This window comes from Phascolarctos cinereus, unplaced genomic scaffold, assembly GCF_003287225.1.
Source record: "Phascolarctos cinereus isolate Bilbo 61053 unplaced genomic scaffold, phaCin_HiC Scaffold_726;HRSCAF=1367, whole genome shotgun sequence".
Lineage (NCBI taxonomy): Eukaryota > Metazoa > Chordata > Mammalia > Diprotodontia > Phascolarctidae > Phascolarctos > Phascolarctos cinereus.
Window position 1 is genome coordinate 174,066,227 of NW_027556098.1, and position 9,360 is coordinate 174,075,586.

A 9,360-nucleotide genomic window follows, 5' to 3' on the forward strand; every position below is an offset into this window, starting at 1 on the left:
CCTTATACCTACTCATTTAGCCTCAGGTAGGGGGTGGGGGGAGCAAGGGGGAAGGAGCAAAAGATGTTACTCAGGCAACACCAGATAGGCTTTGACTAGGGAAGGAGACCAACAGGGTGAGAGAGGAGCAAGGTGTTCCTCCCCCTTCCTCCTGCCCCACCCACTGGGGGTGGGGGTGGGTCAAGGGTCAGGCCATTCCAGCCCCTACCCTGCCCCTTCCCAGGCTATCTGCCCTCTCTATTGCCCAATACCAACGGTTTGTCCATCCTTCCAGGCCACCTGTCCCAACCCACACCTCGCTTACCTGGGCTCTCACCCAGCCCAGGTCCTTGCTCCCTCAGCCCGCTGCCCTCTCTCTTCCAGGAAGTCATATTCTGACCAGTCAGGGAAAGGGGAGTCAGCACCTCACTCTTGGCGACAGCCTGGGGGAGACATTTCCCTTCCTGCTCCCTTCCTGCTCCTTCCCTCCTCCCCACCCAAGCTCCCTCCAGCTTTTCCTAGTCAGACCAAGAGCCCACAAGAGTGTTTGTTGTGAATTCAGGGAGCTGTTGCTAAGTAAGGAAGAAGGGGAGAGGAAGGGAGAGGGAAAGTAAAGGGGGGGGTGGGCAGGGACAGAAACCACGTTATCATGGCTGGTTGCCATCCAGGCTTTGATTCAGCCAGCTTGGGCTGGGGCCAGGAGAATGAGGGGTGGAGGGAGGACTGGGGTAACCAGGGAGTGACATCTTTGCCCCCACATGAGATGGGATTGTAGCTCTCCCCCACCTTCCACTTTGGATGTACAAAAAGGAACAGGTATGGGCCAGGAGCTATGAGGGGAGTATAGTATCTATGCTTCCTTGACCCTGCCCCCTCTTCCCTCTCTGACCCCTTTCCAGCTGTCTCCTGGACCTGAGCACGGTCAAAGCCGGGGCCCTCCACTGGCTGCCCAGAAGAAAGGAGGCAGAGATTCGGACACCCAAGGAGAACAGACACTCAGAGAAAGAGAAAGATAGACACTACCAACCACAGAGACTCAAAGACAGAGACACATTTACACACTCTCCAACTGCGGAATCTATGTCAGGGGCTGGGGCTAAAGGGTGTGGATCCTGGGGTGGGGCAGAGCACCCAACCACACCCTGACATGCCCCCTGTGGTCTCCCCCTGGGAGAGGAGGGAAACCTAAACACTCTCCTTGGGATCTTCGATTTCCTGCTGCTGCCTCTCCCTCCCCCCCTACCCCAGCCCCCAGTGCCAAATACTGGAGGGCTCCTGGGTTCCGTGCTCTCTTCTAAACACTCCATTTTCATCCTGCTCTCCCCCTTCTGCATCCCCCCAACTTCCCTACCCCACCCCACACACCCTACAGCTCCAGGAAGTCTCTGAGCTGCACAGAACCCCTCTCCCCCCCCCACCAGGGCCTCTGTGGATTGGCTGGGGGCCAGGCCTGAGTCGGCAGCCTCCTTGCCACACCACTCTCCCCCCCATCCAGTTCCCCCTACCCCCATCCTGGAAGCAGGGAAGGAGGCAATGAAAATAAGCCTCAGTGCAGTTCTCTACTGAGAGACTGAGATGGGAGAGGCCTCTTATGGTCTGACCCAATCCAAGAAGATTGGTTAGGGGTGGGGGGTGAGGGGACGAGGAGAAGGCTGGATTGGTAGATACCAAGACACTGTAATCTCCAGGGGAAGAACCCAGGAGTTCCTGCCAGAAGACCCTCCAGGGGAGGCTACCTCATGCCCTGCCCAAGGACAGAAAACACAGGGAAGGGGAAAGGGTATGGACCCTTGGAGAGGGCTAAGGAAGGGGCCCAAGAATCCCAGGTCCCAATAGCTTCTCTTAAGGACCTCAGGCAGAGAATGGATAGATTCCTGACCAGAGAGATGTTCCTCAAAGCCCCCTGGGATGCACAATGGCAGGGATGGAATGTTGCCCTAACAGGGCTTCAGTGGCCATGGGGAGGATTGAGATGGGAGGATTGAGATAGGAGGGAGCTGGGTGAAGCCCAGAGCAGGAGGCTGGGCAGGCAGTCCTCCTCCTCCCCTCTGGCGGCTGGGCTCAGTTTGTACTGGGGGTCAAAGGGGAGTTCTTTTCCGAAGCATTCTGGGAGAGACGCCAACTAGAGCAAGCTGCTAACCACCCCTCCCGGCACCAATCCTGGTGGGGGGGGGGAAGAGAACCAGGGTCCCAGCCAACCAGACTTAACCCTTTCAAGGACACACTGTTCCCAGTGGACTCTAGAAAGGGGGTGGGGATAGGGACAGGGAAGAGGAGTAGGGATGAAGACCCCTGGCAGGCCTATTTTTCCATGCCAGGCAGGAAGACAAGGGACAGAAGGCTTGGCAAGAGGGGATTCTATATATCTTAAGTTGGCACCACTTGTTAGAATACCAACCCCAATACCACTGTGGTGACTTTTCTGGGATCAGCTCCTGAAGGTTTATGAGGGCAATACATATGAGTGTCCCAGAATTGGAGGCTGGAAAAGAGAGACCTTCCTTTGAGGCTACCCTGTTTCCCCCATTCTTCTCCTAAGTCACAGGAGATGGAAAGCTCTAAGCTCAGACAGTATCCCCTCAATTCTAAAGTATCTTTAGTGTTGCCTTGCTCTCCCAACTGTCCTCCCATTCCTGCTTTTAGGATGAATGAGACCACAAGATTTGTCCAGAAGTCAGAGTGGAAAATCAACTACAGAAAGGAGCAAGAATTCTAGTATCTAAGCCCCAATCCTCTCCCCACCCCCCACCTCAGTTATCACCAGGTAGTCCTTATCAGAGAAGCTTCCAACCACCCTCAATCCTCCCCATTTTTTTCAGCATACTCCAGCACAACTTTCTAATTGTAATAAAGGGGATTAGATTAAACTGGAAGAATGACTTCCCCCTCCCCAGGGCTGAAAGACACTAGAATTTCCGGAAATCTTTCACTGGGAGACTGCCCCCTTCTCCTCTCTGCCCCCTCCCCCCAACTTGCTGGCTAGCCCTAAGGCAGTTCTTAATTAGTGGAGGGGGGAAAGGGGGAGGAGTCTGTGAACTTGGATGAGGAAAAAATTCTATCCAACTGAAATTTAGCATTTTCTTCAATTATTTAAAAACACTATTCTGAGGTGTCTATAAGTGACACCAGACCACCAGATGGGTCCATGACACAAAAAAAGGCACATCCCCCTCAGTATTTCAGGATACCCTCTTGTTACCCAGTGTGGGAATCAGTGTACCTAGCACTTTGTTCTACTTTTCTCTGTGACCTTGGCCAAGTCACTTCTCTTAGGCCCTGATTTTGCCATCAGCTTATGGATCTGAGGCTGTTACAGTCTCCCATTCTAAAGCTGTCCAGAATTTAGTAAAGGTATCCAATTCCAGAACCGGCAGGCAACCTAGTAGTTCTGTAACTGCCCCTTGCCTTTTCCCCCATCCCTCTCCCTCAAGGGATGTGACCCGGCCCTGGAACTGTTGGAAGGGTGCTCTGTAGGTTGACATCTATAAATCACAGGATGGGCTAGGAGGGCCCCAATAGAGGGTGATAGAGACCAGAGCTATGGAGCTTGAAAAGCCACAAGAGGGAGGGCACTCCTCAAGGAATAGGCTCTGTTATCACCATGAATCCTGAGCTTGGGAACAGTTCATCCTCAAACTTCACCACTCCCCACTAGGGACAACAGTATGAGCAGGCACCTCAGCCCTACTCTGGGAGCCTTTCCTTCCAAAGAACAAAGGACTCCACGTCCCAGAGAGTTCCAGGGAGACATGTGATGAAATAACCACCAACCTCCCCCACCCCTCCAGACACATAATCCAGAGACACACTCTCCCCTCTAAGAAATGCACCCACCTATTCCAGACAAGTCCCTCAACACATGCACATGCTAGGCACAGCACACCTATGTATACGTGCAAAGTAATTCCCCCCACCTCAAAAGAGACATACACACTAGAGACCAGAACTCACAGTAACCCCCAACATACACAGACAGGTATCTCCCCAGAGACACATACAACCAAGAACTGTACTGTCCTCTTCCCCCTCCCCCAGACGCACTCACAAATAATACACAAAGACAGTCTCTCAGATACACAAACACACCGAAGACACACTCATATGGATATATACATTCACACTCAAAAGTTGTATACAAGCAGCCACATGCTCACACACACACACTCTCTCTCTCTCTCTCTCTCTCTCTCTCACACACACACACACACACACACACACACACACACACACACACACACACACACACACACTTGCAATCCACAGCGGTGAAGTCAGATTGGAGACAATACTCCTGCAGCCCCAATGGGGGGGGGTGGGAGATGGGGGGGTGGGGGGAGGAGAAGTACTCACAGATTTCAAAACAATCCTGGTTTCGAAATCTTGGATTCAGGGCTATTCCCAGCTAGGGAAGGGGGCTGGGGAGGGAAGGATGGAAGGCAGGGGGCATAGTGAAGAGCAGAGAGAGGCTAGTCCAAGCCCATCCCCATCACCAGGCTGCTTGGAAAGGAGAATAGATTGAGGGGGTGGCATTAGGAGAGGGGGTGCCAGCCCCCAGGAAAGCCAAGGTTAAAGGCTGAGCCTGGGGTAGGTGGGGCAGTAGGCAAGATGCCAGGCAGGGAGGGGCCAGGCAGGGAGAGGAAAAATCAAAAGGAGCAAAGAGGCCTGGAGACAGGAAAAGTGAGAGTGGGGGGGGGGAAGGTTGGGCCCCTAGGAGCCACAGCTCAGAGGACAGAGGGAAGGAACAGAAGGGAATAAAACGTGCTGTCCCTCTTCCTTGTCCTGCTGGTTGCTGCCAAGCATTTCAGGTTGCCCTCTTATTTTGTGGGCATCTAAGTATGCTCTCCCCCATACTGCCATCTTTCTGTCACCACCCATTTTGCGGCCTTCCCCGAATGACCCCAGATTGCACAGGAATCTTGGACCCAGTAGGGGGAGAATCTTGGCCCACTCCCTCCCATGCGGAGGACATGACTGAAGGGAAAGAGGCTTCACAAGTATGTGAAAGAAGAAGATATCTGAGGAACCCAGGACCCAGGCCTCCCCTCCCCTTGGGTATATGACTATCTTGGGCAGCTGCTGCTCAGTCCTTGGAAAGGTTCCCCTCCCACAGTCTGAGACTCCTCTTTCTCCCCACCCCCTCCCCAGCTCCAGTCTGTCCCAACTTCCCCCCACCCTCCCTCCAACCTCCAAGGAAAGGCAGCCTGAGGAAGGGAGGGAAGGTCAGTCAGGCCAGGCTGGGGGCGGGGCTTCGGGCACTCAGCAAAGGAAATTCCAGGCTGTTACTCCAGGCAGGGCCTGGCACCCAGTAGTAGCTCCAGGGCAGCCAGTCAGACAGCTCAGCACTTCAGAAATCCTCATCTCCATCACCTTACCCCTTACTCCTAACACCTTAGCTCCTTCCCTTGGTCCCTCTGCTTCTAAAACGGTCCAACTCCAAGGGACAGCAGGCAGGCTGCCAAGCAGGAGAAGTGGGCTCAACAAAGTGAGCTCCTATTGGATCAAAGGCAGGCCCACTTATTTTATCCCCCATCACTACCCCCACCCCCAAGTTCTGAAGTAACTTTTCTCATAACCAAGAAGCAGCCCTCTCTGACCTGGAGATGAGCAGCCATCAGTCAGGTATGGTGGGCAGAGGGATGGGGGGGGAGGGGGGAAACAGGTGCCAGGGCCAGAGAAGGCAAGTGTTCAACAGGTTGGGCCAGTCTCAGAAACAACCCAGCCCCACCCCGAGGAGAGCAGAGCCTGGCGGAGGCTCCTCTGCCTGGGGCGCCTGGCCCGCACCAGCCCAGCTCCCACGGCTTCCCGCTTTCCCACGGTGCCATCCCCCATTTCCACCCCCCACCCCCATGGGGTCAATAGCCAGGCCAAGGTACTGGGCTCATGGCAGAGAGAGGAGGAGGGAAGTGACTTCTGAGTCACCTTTGGTGTGCTCCCTCCTACTACCTAGAGTATACACATTACAGCTGGTACTAGAAGAGGTACTTGGGTAGATATACGCCCCCCAACCCCATATACACATATGTACACACACTGAACTTTGCCAGATAGTAAACCAACCCCCATCCCATGCTGCTTTGGTGGCCCCAGGAAGAGCAAGGACAGGAGGCTGGGAGAAGGTTCTTTCCCACCTAGGAGCAAGAAGGAAGTGTTCAGCATGTCTCAGGCTCCACTGATCCCTCCAAATGTCCTGGTACCTTTTTCATAGTTCCTTCCCTCTCCCTCTGCCAATGCTCCATGCTTCTCCCTTGACCTATTCTGAACTCCCCCACCATGCTTCAATGGACCAGGCCCTCCAATATCTGGGACTTCCTAGCTTCCCTTCTGCTCTCCCCAGGGCCAATTGGGAAGTAAGAGGTTATGGCTTCTTCAGTCCCTGAACCACCTTACCCCTCTTTATCCCACATGAGCCCCTGGGCCTATGGATTATGCAGTCTCCCCAAACCCTGGCCTTGCTCCTTCTTCTTGCTCCCTCCCTCCCTTCTTCCCTCCCTCTTTCTCACAGGCTCCATGCAGTTCCATCCCAGCCACTCCGCCTGCTGGCAGGCAGCCCCCCTTTACGTGGCGTCTCCTTTAATCTAAAGCAGGTGCCAGGCGTCCTGGCCTTTGCTCCTGCCATCACCACCACCCTCCAGGCCCAGACCCAGGGGCATAATGCCCAGTTCTGACATAGGCTCCAAAGCTTCAGGAGAAGGGGAACCCCCATTCCCCATCCCAACCACACCAGAACTCCAATCCAGCTCTCCTTAGCCCTGGAGTCCCTATGGGTGTCAATGGGAACGGGAACCAAGAAGTAGCCACAACAAACAAGATCCTCAGGTCCAGAGGTCCTGGACCTCTCCTTAGTCACCATATTTCTGACCCTAGATTTCCTTCTTATCACCAGATTCCTTTATCAAGATCACAAACCCTAGAAGTCCTGACCCTATGTCCAGCCTTGTTTCACCACTATCAGACGCTTATGCCTAGTCCTAGATCACCAGATAGCAGCTGCAGCATCGTCTTACAGCCCCCAAGTCCAGGAGTCACTTCAGATTCCTGAGCATCCCTACCCCTCCTCTACTATTTCCCCAGAACTCCCTGTGCTCCCCTCCCCCACCTCCAAACCAAGAGCAATCTCACCTTCAAGTTATGGAGGCCAGCTCAGGCTAAGATGTCCAGGCTGCCCACTTTAATCAACCAGAACACCTGGGCCAGGGGACAGGCCCCCACATGAGAGTGAATACCTCCTTCCTGGGATCCTTCCCCACCTTTCCCCTGCTTACCTACTCTTTTCCTTATCATCACCACCACACCAGCTACATGGCAGCAAATTCATTCAGACCTACCACACAGAGAGACTCCTACACCTTGGCTCTAGTACCAGGAGCAAAAGGTGTTAAAGCCACTGAATCCTGGGCACCAGCATTACCCTCGGAAACACTGGTTAAGTGCAGTCAGCGTGAGAGACAGCTTCTGTCCAGGAAAACGGAAGCCACTTCCTAGGGGTCTCCTGATTGAGTCACAGGGAAAGCTAAGGGAGCCCTGGCCCAGCCACCCCAGGGATCTCTGACCTCCATCTGGCAGCGATAACTGAACAAACTGTCTGTGATAAAAGTACAGGAGAGCTTTTCTAAGTAAAGCAAGAAGCCCAGAGACAGAGAGGAGGCAGAAGTAAGAGGATAAGAAATACCTCAGAGCTGCCTTCTGAGGGCACCAAGGCTATGCCACAAATTCCTCCAGTATCTTGTCCTACCAATCTGAGATCCTCCCCCTCAAAACCAGCCTTAGACTGACAAGACAGAAGCAGGGGGCTGGTGGGGGCCCCAAAGGAAGGAAGCTGGAGAGATAGAGACAGACACCTTCTATACTCCCAAGGAGAGCTCTTACTCCCTAGAATATGCCTCCTCTTTCTACTTCCCAAGACAGTATGGAAAGGAAAAAGAGAAATTTCCCTAAGAATTGACCATTTCAAGTGTCCCAGGATAGGCAATGCCTCTCAGAATGCTCAACCTCAGGCACCATGGCCAAGTGCGTCCTGTGTCCCAAGCCCATCCAACCCATCATTCAATACCCAGCCTCCTAGGGAACCTAAGGGGAGGGCAGTAGGTACATCCCTTGTGATAGTGGGGCAGGCAGGGATAAAGTAATAGTAACCTCATGATGCACCAACCTGCACAACTGTCTCACACTTCTGCCAGGTGGGACAAGAGTGCAAATTATGAGCGGTGGGCAGACAGAGGTTACATGCCTCCTCTTCTACACCACAGGTTGCAGGTGCTGGGCAGGGCCCTGGGCTGGAGGGAGGACCCCAGCTGTGCACAAGTCAAATCCATTTTCCCAAAGAAATTTCCTAGTCATCAGATATAGGGGTACAGGGTATGGGGTATAGAGACCAGGGGTATAATGAAGTATAAGTGCGCTGGGGGTGGGGGTGGGGGGTCGGAAAAAGACTACATCTCCCAGAAGCCCCCAGGGCAGGGTTAGCCAGACCTCGGGCTGGCCCCAGGCCGGCCTTGTTCTCTGTGTTAAGGTTGAAGCTCCCCCCCCCCTCCCCAAACTACCCCCACGCCAGACCATTAAGCTGCCAACTGGCCTAGTGGGGGCCCAAGGAGGGTGGGAGCATAGTAGCTCCATCTGGGGTTGGAGGACACAGATGCCCCATAATAGACTGGAGGGCAACCACTAGGGTGCAAGACAACAATCCTATTGCCCCCGTGTCTCTCTCTCTCTGGACCCCGTTCAAACTAGTGACCCTGCTTGCCTGGCGCCCCTCTTACCTGGATCCTGGGGTCGGGGGGGTATCTTCACGCCAGGCCGAGGGTAGACTCCATGATCAGGTCTTGGGGCGGCGGATTTTTCCTCTCGTTTTTTGGATTTTGGGTACGGTGGTATATACCAGTTGGAATGGGGGGTGGGTGTTGGTCCTTTTTTAATCCTGGCGCTTGACTCTCAACACCGGCAGGGCCCCGAAGGGAGGTTCCGGAGGGCGCACCAAGCCTGGCTTCTTGCCTCCGAGCCCCGGGGCATGGTCGTGGGCACGGGGCACCGGGAGGGGCCTGGGGATGGGGCGGAGGTGGGAGGTGGGGAGGCTCCTGCCCCGAAGCTCGGAGCCCTGGCGCCGCTTGTCCTTTCACTTTCTTCCGAGGTCCGCGAGGACGGCTGTGCTCCCGGCGGGCCAGGGAGGCTGGGGCTCTGGGCGCCTAGTGTCGGTCAGACGCCGAAAGTCCCGGTCACAGCTTGCCAGCGGGGGGTCAGCGGAGGGACCCTGGCGTCCGGGCGTCCGGCGGGGGTCCAGCGGGACCGGGTCTTGGGCATGTCCGGCTGCCTCCTCTGACTCTCTCCGCCTCCTCCTCTTCCTCCTCCACCACCGCTTCTTCCTCCTCTTCCTCCTCCTCCTCCACC

At 54.9% G+C, this 9,360-nt stretch overlaps 1 protein-coding gene across 2 annotated transcripts in view; it reads right to left on the reverse strand.

Annotated features, from left to right (window-relative positions):
* The window catches only part of BCL9L (BCL9 like), a 33,991-nt gene extending 25,173 nt beyond the window's left edge, over positions 1-8,818 (reverse strand). For both annotated transcript variants that reach the window (XM_078146883.1, XM_020984697.2), the window contains exon 1: positions 8,736-8,818. The gene's annotated coding sequence lies outside the window, so the exon portion shown is untranslated. The remainder of the gene's footprint in view (positions 1-8,735) is intronic.
* Positions 8,819-9,360: the final 542 nt, after the last annotated feature.